Here is a 13011-nt window from a genome sequence, read left to right on the forward strand (position 1 = left end):
GCCAATGGAGGAGGATCCGGGAGCGGGGGGGGGGGGAAGGGGTAGGGGTAGGGCTCTCGCGAGATCGCGCTCGACACGGAGGGAAACGTTCAAAGGAGCGGAGTCGTTGGTCACGCGGCGCCTCTTGGGCGAACAGTGGCTGACGCCGCTGCGAGCGGTGAGTCTTTATGGCATCGAAAACGCCATTGCATGTGTTGTGTCTTCGGGTTTGATGTCCTGATAATAACGACACAATTCAGGTTGTTTCAGTTGCCTTAATTTACTCCTTTATTCAGCTCCTTGCCTGTGTGGCGTAGTGATACTGAAAAGTGCTTACATACCTAATCACAGTGTGTGTGTGTGTGTGGTGAGTGTGCCTGATACAAAGTAGTGCAGGAGGTTGGGACTGCTACAATGAATATGTAGCATATGTAACATCCCCCCTTCTCAAAAGAAAAGAATAAAAGTTAGTGACACTAGAGGATTTCCAGAGCGAGGGTGGCAATCCTGTAGCAGATACCGTGGGATTATTCTGCCCACATTCATGGCATTCTGCTTTCTACTATACTACACAACAAAATATATAATGGCAGCTTGTTTTCTTTCAGGTAGTGCGTAGCCAGTCAAGAGTCATGTCTTGGCGTGACTTGTGACTTGTCCCTTCCAGTGCTAGCGATAACGCGCTGGGGGTAAGATGTTGCTCCTGGATCTAGTAGATCTGGTTGTTGCCTGCAGTGTTGCACTCGATGTATTGGTGACTTGTTGAGTCGTTTCCTGGCCATTGGTTGGTGCTGGTTGACTATATAACTCACTGGTAGCAGTTTGTGAGAATGTGTTGTCATCAATGGCAGGTGTTGCTGTTGCTGTGGGTGGTGTCCTAGGAGTTGCTGGTGTTGTCTTTGAAGTTGCAGGTGTTGACATTTCAGGTGTCGGGCGGATGTGAATTCTGTTTCGTCTCAACTGCCTGCCCGGTTCTGTCTCTATGATATATGATTTTGGGGTTCCAGCCCTACTGGTGATTTGTGCTGGGGTCCATTTCTTTGTTATTGGATCCTGAGCATGTACGTTTTGGCCTTGAAATAGTTCAGGCAAGTACTGTGCATTTTTGTTGTATTGTTTCAGCCCCTCCTCCTGGGCAGCTGCCAATTTTGCCCTTGTTTCTTCTTGGTCGATAGGGGGTTGGATTTTGCTTGGCAGGGTGGTTTTGTATTTCCTGCCATTTAGCATTTCTGCAGGAGACTTCATGTCAGCCTTTAGTGGAGTTGCCCGTAAGGATAATAGTGCCAGGTTTGGATCCTCCTTTGCCTCTCGGCATTTTATTAGTATTTTCTTGGCTGTCTGTACTTGCCTTTCAATAAACCCATGGCCCTTTGGGTAATGTGGTGAAGATGTTGTGATTTTGAACCCGTATTCGGTGGCCAGCTCTCTGAATTCCCGAGATGTGAATTGGGTTCCATTGTCACATACGATCTGCTCAGGTATTCCTTGCTCTGCAAACAACCCTCTAACAATTGACACAATTGTTTTAGCTTTCAAGTCCTTTATGTTTCTCACAAATGGGAATTTGGAGTAGTAGCAGGCCATAATCAAATACCATTGCTGGTTCTCTGTGAACAGGTCTGCTCCGATGGTTTGCCATGGCCGGCTTGGGATATCACTGGGTGTCATTTCCTCCTTCTGTTGTGAATTCCTGTATTTTTGGCATATGTGGCATGTAGATACCAGCTTTTCTATGTCCTTGTACATGCCTATCCAGTACACAGCGGATTTAGCACGGAGTCTGCACTTTTCCATTCCTAAGTGTCCTTGGTGGATCTTTTCGAGGATTTCTTTTTTCATGGACTTGGGTATGATGATTCGTGATCCGGCCAGCAGGACTCCATTCTCTACCGAAATATCATCACGGATGGTCCAGTATTCGCGGAGGATAGGCTGAACTTGTTGTCTCTTTTCTGGCCACCCCTGTATTACCATTTGGGTGAGGAGCTGGAGTTCTTCATCTCTGGCTGTTTCCTCTTTAATCTGTTCCAGCTTCACGCTTGTCACACTCACAATGTGGTGGATCTTTATGCTCAGCCCTTCCATCTCTTGTTTGTCATGTGTTGATAGTCTGGATAGGGCGTCAGCTAGCAGCAGGTCTTTTCCTGGCTTGTATCTGATGTTGTAGTCGTAGCTCTGTAGCCTCAGTAATAGTCTCTGTAGTCTGGCTGGTGCTTTGGTGAGGTTTTTTTTTCCGATTTGTTCTAGAGGGCGGTGGTCTGTTTCGATGTCGAAATACCTTCCATATAGGTAAGTGTGAAATTTCTCGCAGCCATAGACTACTGCTAAGAGTTCTCTCTCTATGTTTGCGTACCTTGATTCTGTAGGAGTGAGTGCTTTGGATGCATACGCAATAGGTCGGCCATTTTGTATCAGTACTGCTCCAACTCCTCTCATGGAGGCATCAACTTGGAGTGTTACAGGTTTCTGTCTGTCATAGTACTGCAGGATCGTTTCTTTGCTGATGAGTTGTTTTAATTTCCCAAAATCTTGGCTATGTGAAGCACACCAATCAAATTCAGCGTCGTCTTTCATCAATTCACGGAGATTTGCTGTATGATTAGCAAGCTTAGGTATGAAGACTCCCATGTATTGTATGAGCCCTAGGAAACTTCTTAACTGTTTCTTGTCTTTGGGTTCCTCCATGTGGTTGATAGCATCCACTTTTGTAGGGTCCGGTTTCACTCCTTCTGCAGAGTAAATCAGTCCAAAGAATTTGCACTCCCTTTCTTTGATTATGCATTTGTCTGCATTGAGCTTTATGCCGGCTCTTCGAGTTTTTTCCATAGCCTCATGGAGGTTGTAATCATGCGTGTTTTCATCTCTGCCGTATACTTGGATATCATCTGCTATCCCGATTGCCCCTTTACAGCCTTTGTATGTTTCATCTATTTTCCGCTGGAAGACATCTTGACTCACCTTCAGCCCGAATGGGAGCCTGTTGAATCTGAATCTGCCAAATGGCGTGTTGAAAGTGGTGAGCATTGATGACTTCCGGTCTATTTTGACGTTCCAATATCCATTGCTAGCATCCAGCTTGCTGAACACCTTGGAACCGGCTAGTGCGGGTGTGATCTCTTCAAGGGTTGGAGTTGGATAATGGTCGCGCTTCAATGCATTGTTCAGATCCCTGGGATCAAGGCATATCCTTAGTTTTCCGTTTGGCTTTTCTTTGATAACAATTGAATTTACCCAATCAGTTGGTTTAGTTATTGCTGTGATGATGCCCTTTTCTTCCATTTCGTTTAGTTGTTCCCTTAGCCTCTCTTTCAGTTCAAGGGGAACACGGCGGGGTGGGTGGATCACTGGCTTCACACTGGGGTCTACTGTGATATGGTATTCGTATTCCTCAAAACAACCAACGGTATCGTCAAAACACTCTGGGTACATGTCCATCAATTCTTCTTTGTTCCTGATGGGCGGCCGGTTTTTGATGGGTATGTTTCTGTCAATTCTGCAGGAGTTTGTCTTGATTTCATAGTTGATTGACACAATCTTCAGTCTTTGGCACGTGTTCAGGCCGAGAATAGCAGGTCCTTTCGATTTAGTGATGAAGAAGGGGCATTTCACTTCTTTCCCTTTGTATGTTCCTGCTATGATTATTTTGCCTAGCTGTGGGATTATGGAACCTCCGTATGCAGCTAGGACTACATCGCTACTTCCAAGGATTCCTTTCCTGACGCTGCCATCTTTTGTCATGTGTTCAGGGAATATCTTTCCGTAAAGATTGACTGGTAAGATATTGCTCTGGGCTCCAGTATCAATTTTGAGCCTTAGATTAATCGTTGTTCTTTTCTTTCCCACTTTTTTCTGTAGTTGTATTATAGTATATGCTTCCTCTCTGTTGCTATGTGTTTTGCTGTTTCCCATTTCGTGGACGTCAATGGTCCCAACGGAAAGGAATTCTTCCTCAGAGGTATCTGAGGTTATCTCCTCTTCCTGTTGGACGTGTGCGTGTATTTGTTTCCTTCTCGTATTTCTATCGTTCTTTGACCATTGCTGCTTTGGCTTGGTGCTGTATGATTTTGTTGACCTACACATTTTCTTCCAGTGGTTAGGCCTCCCACATGAGTTGCAGGTAGTCCCGTATGCTGGGCACGCCCTGCGATCATCAAATGCATGCTCTGTACCGCAGTTCCAGCAGCTTCTTTGGCTTGCTTGTTTGTTTGCATGCCTAGAAAATGTCTGCTTTGGAGCCTTTAAGGTGGAGCCAGGGTCACGTTTTGAGAGAGCGTCTATATTCACTCTGGTGCTGCTCTGAGATGAGCCAACTTGAAGGCAGAGGGAGGACATTTGTTTCCTTGTGGCTTCGAAAGCTCTGGCAGCATCTACGGCGTCTTTTAGGTTGAGGGTGTCTTTCCCTATTAGGGACTTTTGGACCTCTTGGTGGGCGCACCCCCATATTAGCTGGTCGACAATTCTGTCATCTTCATCACCAAATCTGCATTTCTTGGCCACGTTCCTTAGTCTCGAAAGGAAAGTGTCGGTTGTTTCTTGTGGGTCTTGTCTTAGCCCTTGGAACTCATACCGATGGATTCTGTGGTTTGATTTGGGCTCCATATGGTTCGCAAACCTTTCAAGGACTATTCCCGGATTATTGCAGTCAGGCTCTGTTAAGCTCCAACTGTTAAAAATGTCTAGACCCTTCTCCCCGAGCCATAGTAAAATATAACTGACCTTCTCTTCATCTGCAGTTCCTTTCAGGAAGCTTTTAAATGCCAGCTGGCTCTTTTGTTTGAATTTCTTGAACGCCTCCACCACATCATCGGCGTCCCAGTTCATCGTAGGGTGGAGGCTCATTGCTGCTGTGGAGGCCGCCATCTTGTGTTGTTAGGCGGGTGCACAAAAAAAATCAATTTCTCTGCAGCCGCTGTTCCTAATTCACAATAGCGATTCACAATAGCGCGGGTTTTTACTCGAAAGTCACCGCTGCCACCATGTTGTGTCTTCGGGTTTGATGTCCTGATAATAACGACACAATTCAGGTTGTTTCAGTTGCCTTAATTTACTCCTTTATTCAGCTCCTTGCCTGTGTGGCGTAGTGATACTGAAAAGTGCTTACATACCTAATCACAGTGTGTGTGTGTGTGTGGTGAGTGTGCCTGATACAAAGTAGTGCAGGAGGTTGGGACTGCTACAATGAATATGTAGCATATGTAACAGCATGTTCATGTCGTGGCGATGCTGCTGCGATTTTTATTTCCCCCTCCCAAAGCTATTTTGAGCTGGCCTCGCCGAGCAGACAGAGGCAAGAAGGGGCCTTCGATGCCGTCCGGCTTTGTGCCCGGAGGAGGAGGGTGAGGAAGGATCCAGTTCGCTTCTTAGGCTGCTCACAACCCCGGGGGGTAGACACAAAATGCTGGAGTAACTCAGCGGGACAGGCAGCATCTCTGGACAATAGACAATAGGTGCAGGAGGAGGCCATTCGGCCCTTCGGCCCTTCGAGCCAGCACCGCCATTCAATGTGATCATGGCTGATCATTCTCAATCAGTACCCCGTTCCCGCCTTCTCCCCATACCCCCTGACTCCGCTATCCTTAAGAGCTCTATCTAGCTCTCTCTTGAATGCATTCAGAGAATTGGCCTCCACTGCCTTCTGAGGCAGAGAATTCCACAGATTCACAACTCTGACTGAAAAAGGTTTTCCTCATCTCAGTTCTAAATGGCCTACCCCTTATTCTTAAGCTGTGGCCCCTTGTTCTGGACTCCCCCAACAACAGTCTGGTACGCACCATGGGAACTACACTCGCCCCCCTGCAGGACCTATACATCAGGAGGTGCAGATCCAGAGCAAGCAAGATTATGAGGGACCCCTGCCACCCCAGCAACGGACTGTTCCAGATGCTACTGTCAGGCAAACGCCTCTGCTGTCACGCTGTGAAAACGGAGAGGATGAGACGGAGTTTCTTCCCACAGGCCATCAGGACTGTTAACTTTTATAACTCCAGGGACTAAATTTTGTCTTCTCTATATTAACTTTATTTATATGCTGTAACTGTAATTCTTTTTTGTGCACAATCCGCAGGCATTGCCACTTTCATTTCACTGCACATCGTGTATGTGTATGTGACAAATAAACTTGACTTGACTCGACTTGACATTGGGAACATGTTTCCTGCCTCTAACATGTCCAGCCCCTTAATAATCTTATATGTTTCGATAAGATCTCCTCTCATTCCTTCTAAATTCCAGTGTATACAAGCCTAGTCGCTCCAGTCTTTCAACATATGACAGTCCTGCCATTCTGGGAATTAACCTAGTAAACCTACGCTGGAGAGAAGGACTGGGTGACGTTTCGTTCGGGTCGAGACCTTTCTTCAGACTGAATGCGTAGTAGGAAGAGACTGCAGACGCTGGTTTAAACCGAAGATAGACACAAAAAACTGGAGTAACTCAGCGGGACAGACAGTGGCTCTGGAGAGAAGGAATGGGTGACGTTTCGAATCTAGACCATTCAGAGGTGTGAAAACAAGACAAAGGGGATGGAGATCAAGGGAGATGTAGTGTAGGAGCCATTTATGCTTAAATTAGTTACACATTATGTTATGGCCATGTTTATTATTTCTAGTTTCTGTCTTTTTTGCATGCTTGTGGGTGTGATTTGATACGTAATGGGGAGTGTCTACATCTGAGGAGGCTAGCGCAGCCACAGAGAATGGGGGTCAGTTTCGTCTCGGAGGATGGAGAGAATACAGTTTTTTACTTAGATGTAATGGCAGTTTCTATACCTTCTCAAAGTCCAACTTTGATAGCCATTACTGCTCGGAGATGGGGTGGAGTTATAGCTTATGCACTCACCTCACTCAGAGATAACAAAAACAATATTGTCTATTGAATCTTCCAAATGTTGTTTTTTGATTAATTGGTCTTTATTAAAGTAGCACAAATCAAAAGAGTAATTTATAACTTTTTGTTCTTATCAACTGTTTCTTCAGTAAGACCACATCTGGAGTATTGTGTACAGTTTTGGGCTCCTAATTTGAGGAAGGACATCCTTGTAATTGAGGCAGTGCAGAGTAGGTTCGTGAGATTGATCCCTGGGATGGCGGGACTGTCATATGAGGAAAGATTGAAAAGACTGGGCTTGTATTTGCTGGAGTTTAGAAGGATGAGAGGGGATCTTATAGAGACATATAAAATTATAAACGGACTGGACAAGCTAGATGCAGGAAAAATGTTCCCAATGTTGGGGGAGTCCAGAACCAGGGGCCACAGTCTTAGAATAAAGGGGAGGCCATTTAAAACTGAGGTGAGAAGGATCTTTTTCACCCAGAGTTGTGAATTTGTGGAACTCTCTGCCACAGAGGGCAGTGGAGGCCAAATCACTGGATTGATTTAAGAGAGAGTTAGATAGAGCTCTAGGGGCTAGTGGAATTGAGGGGTATGGGGAGAAGGCAGGCACGGGTTTTTGATTGTGGATGATCAGCCATGATCACAATGAATTGTGGTGCTGGCTCGAAGGGCCGAATGGCCTCCTCCTGCACCTATTTTCTATGTTTCTTCAAACAATACAGTCAACTGTGTAGTTGTCACAGTGTGGTTGTGGTTGTGTGGCTGATGTGGTGAAAAACTGTATTCTCTCCATCTTCTGAAACTAAACTGACCCCCAATTTCTGTGGCTATGCTAGCCTCCTCAGATGTAGACACTCCCCATTACATATCAAATCACACCCACAAGCATACAAAAAAGACAGAAAACATGGCCATAATATAATGACAGTAACTAATTTAAATGTAAATAGCTCGTACACGTAGAATAGATCATTGTTAGCTAGGAGAAGGTCACAATCTTTCATTTGTTCTAAATCTTGCTACATCATTGTCTATATCTCGTTTCCCTTTCCTGTGATTTTCTGTCTGAAGAAGGCAGGCACGGTGGCACAGCGGTAGAGTTGCTGCCTTTACAGCGCTTGCAGCGCCAGAGATCGGGTTTGATCCCGACTATGGGTGCTGTCTGTATGGAGTTTGTACGTTCTCCCTGTGACCTGCTTGGGTTTTCTCTGAGATCTTAGGTTTCCTCCTACACCAAATAAAAGGCTTGGTAACTGTAAAAAAATTTGTTCCTAGTGTGTGTAGGATAGTGATAATATGTGGGGACTGCTGATCGGCGCTGTATCTCTAAACTAAACTGAAACTCACCCGTTCCTTCTATCTAGAGATGCTGCCTGTCCCGCTGAGTTACACCAGCATTTTGAGTCCATCTTTGGTTTAAACCAGCATGTGCAGTTCCGTCCGACACAGGGATTCAGTTTATTTTATTTTATCGTCACGAGGTACAGTGAAACGCTTTTGTTGCGTGCTAACCAGTCAGCAGAAAAACAATACATGATTGTAATTGAGCCATTCACAATGTGAGGAAAAATGATAAGGGACTAACGTTTAGTGCACGCTAAAGCCATTAAAATCCGATCAAAACCCATTCCTTCTCTCCAGACAATAGACAATAGGTGCAGGAGCAGGCCATTCAGCCCTTCGAGCCAGCACCGCCATTCAATGCGATCATGGCTGATCACTCTCAATCAGTACCCCGTTCCTGCCTTCTCCCCATACCCCCTCACTCCGCTATCCTTAAGAGCTCTATCCAGCTCTCTCTTGAAAACATCCAACGAACTGGCCTCCACTGCCTTCTGAGGCAGAGAATTCCACACCTTCACCACTCTGACTGAAAAAGTTCTTCCTCATCTCCGTTCTAAATGGCCTACCCCTTATTCTTAAACTGTGGCCCCTTGTTCTGGACTCCCCCAACATTGGGAACATGTATCCTGCCTCTAATGTGTCCAATCCCCTAATTATCTTATATGTTTCAATAAGATCCCCCCTCATCCTTCTAAATTCCAGTGTATACAAGCCTAATTGCTCCAGCCTTTCAACATACGACAGTCCCGCCATTCCGGGAATTAACCTAGTGAACCTATGCTGCATGCCCTCAATAGCAAGAATATCCTTCCTCAAATTTGGAGACCAAATCTGCACACAGTACTCCAGGTGCGGTCTCACCAGGGCCCGGTACAACTGTAGAAGGACCTCTTTGCTCCTATACTCAACTCCTCTTGTTACGAAGGCCAACATTTCATTGGCTTTCTTCACTGCCTGCTGTACCTGCATGCTTCCTTTCAGTGACTGATGCACTAGGACACCCAGATCTCGTTGAACATCCCCTCTTCCTAACTTGACACCATTCAGATAATAATCTGCCTTTCTATTCTTACTTCCAAAGTGAATAACCTCACACTTATCTACATTAAACTGCATCTGCCATGTATCCGCCCACTCACACAACCTGTCCAAGTCACCCTGCAGCCTTATTGCATCTTCCTCACAATTCACACTACCCCCCAGCTTAGTATCATCTGCAAATTTGCTAATGGTACTTTTAATCCCTTCATCTAAGTCATTAATGTATATTGTAAATAGCTGGGGTCCCAGCACCGAACCTTGCGGTACCCCACTGGTCACTGCCTGCCATTCCGAAAGGGACCCATTTATCCCCACTCTTTGCTTTCTGTCTGTCAACCAATTTTCTATCCATGTCAGTACCCCACCCCCAATACCATGTGCTCTAATTTTGCCCACTAATCTCCTATGTGGGACCTTGTCGAAGGCTTTCTGAAAGTCGAGGTACACCACACCCACCGACTCTCCCCTGTCAATTTTCCTAGTTACATCCTCAAAAAATTCCAGTAGATTTGTCAAGCATGATTTCCCCTTCGTAAATCCATGCTGACTCGGAATGATCCTGTTACTGCTATCCAAATGCTCAGCAATTTCGTCTTTTATAATTGACTCCAGCATCTTCCCCACCACTGATGTCAGACTAACTGGTCTATAATTACCCGTTTTCTCTCTCCCTCCTTTCTTAAAAAGTGGGATAACATTTGCTATCCTCCAATCCACAGGAACTGATCCTGAATCTATAGAACATTGAAAAATGATCTCCAATGCTTCCACTATTTCTAGAGCCACCTCCTTAAGCACCCTGGGATGCAGACCATCAGGCCCTGGGGATTTATCAGCCTTCAGTCCCATCAGTCTACCCAAAACCATTTCCTGCCTAATGTGGATTTCCTTCAGTTCCTCCATCACCCTAGGTTCTCCGGCCCCTAGAACATTTGGGAGATTTTGTGTATCTTCCTCAGTAAAGACAGATCCAAAGTAACGGTTTAACTCGTCTGCCATTTCTTTGTTCCCCATAATAAATTCCCCTGCTTCGGTCTTCAAGGGACCCACATTTGCCTTGACTATTTTTTTCCTCTTCACGTACCTAAAAAAACTTTTGCTATCCTCCTTTATATTATTGGCTAGTTTACCCTCGTACCTCATCTTTTCTCCCCGTATTGCCTTTTTAGTTAACTTTTGTTGCTCTTTAAAAGAGTCCCAATCCTCTGTCTTCCCATTTCTCTTTGCTATGTTATACTTCCTCTCCTTAATTTTTATGCTGTCCTTGACTTCCCTTGTCAGCCACAGGTGTCTCTTACTCCCCTTGGAGTCTTTCCGCCTCTTTGGGATAAATTGATCCTGCAACCTCTGCATTATTCCCAGGAATACTTCAACCATCATGAAGTGCTTCGAGAGGCTGGTCATGAAGCAGATCAGATCCAACCTCCCCCCCTCCCTGGACCCGTTTCAGTTTGCATATCGAGCTAAGCGGTCCACTGAGGATGCCATCTCCTCTGCTCTACACCCAGCCCTCACCCACTTGGACACTAAAAACTCATATGTTAGGATGCTGTTCATAGACTTTAGCTCAGCATTCAACACCATCATCCCCCAGCAGCTGGTTTGTAAACTAACAAATCTGGGCCTCAGCCCCCTTCTCTGCAACTGGCTGCTGGACTTCCTCACTGCCAGACCCCAGTCTGTACGGGTCGGCAGCAACACATCGGACACCATCACGCTGAGTACGAGTGCCCCACAAGGATGTGTGCTAAGCCCCCTGCTCTTCACCTTGCTGACCCACGACTGCACACCCACCTACAGCTCCAACCACTTCGTCAAGTTTGCGGATGACACAACAGTGGTGGGTCTCATCAGCAACAACGACGAGACCCACTACAGGAAGGAGGTGGACCAGCTGGCCGCGTGGTGCACAGACAACAATCTCTTCCTGAATGTGGAGAAAACAAAGGAGATTGTTGTCGACTTCAGGAGAACGCACACCCAACACCCCCACCCACTGACCATCAATGGTGCTGCTGTGGAGCAGGTGAGCAGCACCAAATTCCTGGGGGTGAACATCACCGAGGATCTCTCCTGGAGCAACAACATCACGTCCATCGCCAAGAAAGCCCAGCAGCGCCTCTACTTCCTCCACAAACTGAAGAGAGCGGGAGCGCCCACCCCCATCATGTACACTTTTTACCGAGGCGCCATCGAGAGCATCCTCAGCAGCTGCATCACTGTGTGGTTCGGCAGCTGCACAGCCTCCAGCCGCAAGACCCTGCAGCGTATAGTGAACACTGCTGAGAGGATCACTGGCGCCTCACTCCCAACACTCCTGGTCCTTTACACCACCCGCCTCACCCGCAAAGCATTGAGCATTGTGGGTGACCCCTCCCACCCCTCCAACAGCCTCTTCACCCTCCTGCCTTCAGGGAGAAGGTTTCGCAGCCTGAGGTCGAGCACCACCCGACTAAAGAACAGTTTTTTCCACCAGGCTGTCAGGATGCTGAACTCTCTCCCCTCCCTTCCTCCTCTCTCCCCTGCCCCCATTGGACCTGGACTTTAACACCCCACACACACGCACATCCAGCACCAGACACTTTTTTTAAACGCATTTGAAGTGACTATATTTTATGTTGATTGTTGTTTGCTGTGCCTTTTTAATTTTAACTTAGTTTTATGCACTTTGTTCCTCGGGATTGTGGGAAACGGTATTTCGATTTTCTGTCTGTGTAAACTGGCTGAGGATTGACAATAAAATTGACTTTGACTTTGACTTTGAATACCTGCCATTGCTGTTCTACCGTCTTCCCTGCTAGGGCCTCCTTCCAGTCAATTTTGGCCAGCTCCTACCTCATGCCTCTGTAATCCCCTTTGCTATACTGTAATACTGACACTTCCGATTTTCCCTTCTGCCTTTCCATTTGCAGAGTAAAACTTATCATGTTGTGATCACTGCCTCCTAATGGCTCTTTTACCTCTAGTCCCCTTATCAGATCAGGATCATTACACAACACTAAATCCAGAATTGCCTTCTCCCTGGTAGGCTCCAGTACAAGCTGTTCTAAGAATCCATCTCGAAGGCACTCTACAAACTCTCTTTCCTGGGGTCCATTTCCAACCTGATTTTCCCAGTCTACCTGCATGTTGAAATCTCCCATAACCACCGTAGCATTACATTTGTGACACGCCAATTTTATCTCCTGATTCAACTTGCACTCTATGTCGAGGCTACTGTTTGGGGGCCTATAGATAACTCCCATTAGGGTCTTTTTACCCTTACAATTCCTCATTTCTATCCATACTGATTCATCATCTCCTGATTCTATGTCACCCCTTGCAAGGGAATGAATATCATTCCTTACCAGCAGAGCAACCCCACCCCCTCTGCCCACCTGTCTGTCTTTTCTATACGTTGTGTACCCCTGAATATTCAGTTCCCAGCCCTGGTCCTCTTGTAGCCATGTCTCAGTGATCCCTACAACATCATACTTGCCCATGACTAACTGAGCCTCAAGCTCATCCACTTTATTTTTTATACTACGCGCATTTAAGTACAACACTTTAACTTCTGTATTTACCTCCCCTCTCACATCGGTCACATCCCACTGAGTTACTTCATCATTTTGCATCTAAGTCCGATCAAAGTTGGTCTGAGGGTCACCAACGAGGCAGATAGTAGTTCAGGACTGCTCTGGTTGTAGTAGGATGATTCAGTTGCCTGATAACAGCTGGAAGGAAACTGCTCCTTAATCTGGAGATGTGTGTTTTCACACTTCTATACCTTTTTGCCTGATGGGAGAAGAGGGAATGGCCAGGGTGCCAGGCACACCT

The 13011-nt window shown here is 46.2% G+C and overlaps 1 protein-coding gene across 1 annotated transcript in view; it reads left to right on the forward strand.

Moving 5' to 3' along the window:
• The first annotated feature begins 86 nt into the window (after positions 1-86).
• The window catches only part of ska1 (spindle and kinetochore associated complex subunit 1), a 32586-nt gene continuing 19661 nt past the window's right edge, over positions 87-13011 (forward strand). Inside the window, exon 1 of the mRNA XM_078420551.1 lies at positions 87-157. The gene's annotated coding sequence lies outside the window, so the exon portion shown is untranslated. The remainder of the gene's footprint in view (positions 158-13011) is intronic.

The sequence above is a fragment of the Rhinoraja longicauda genome, chromosome 1 (assembly GCF_053455715.1).
Source record: "Rhinoraja longicauda isolate Sanriku21f chromosome 1, sRhiLon1.1, whole genome shotgun sequence".
Classification (NCBI taxonomy): domain Eukaryota; kingdom Metazoa; phylum Chordata; class Chondrichthyes; order Rajiformes; family Arhynchobatidae; genus Rhinoraja; species Rhinoraja longicauda.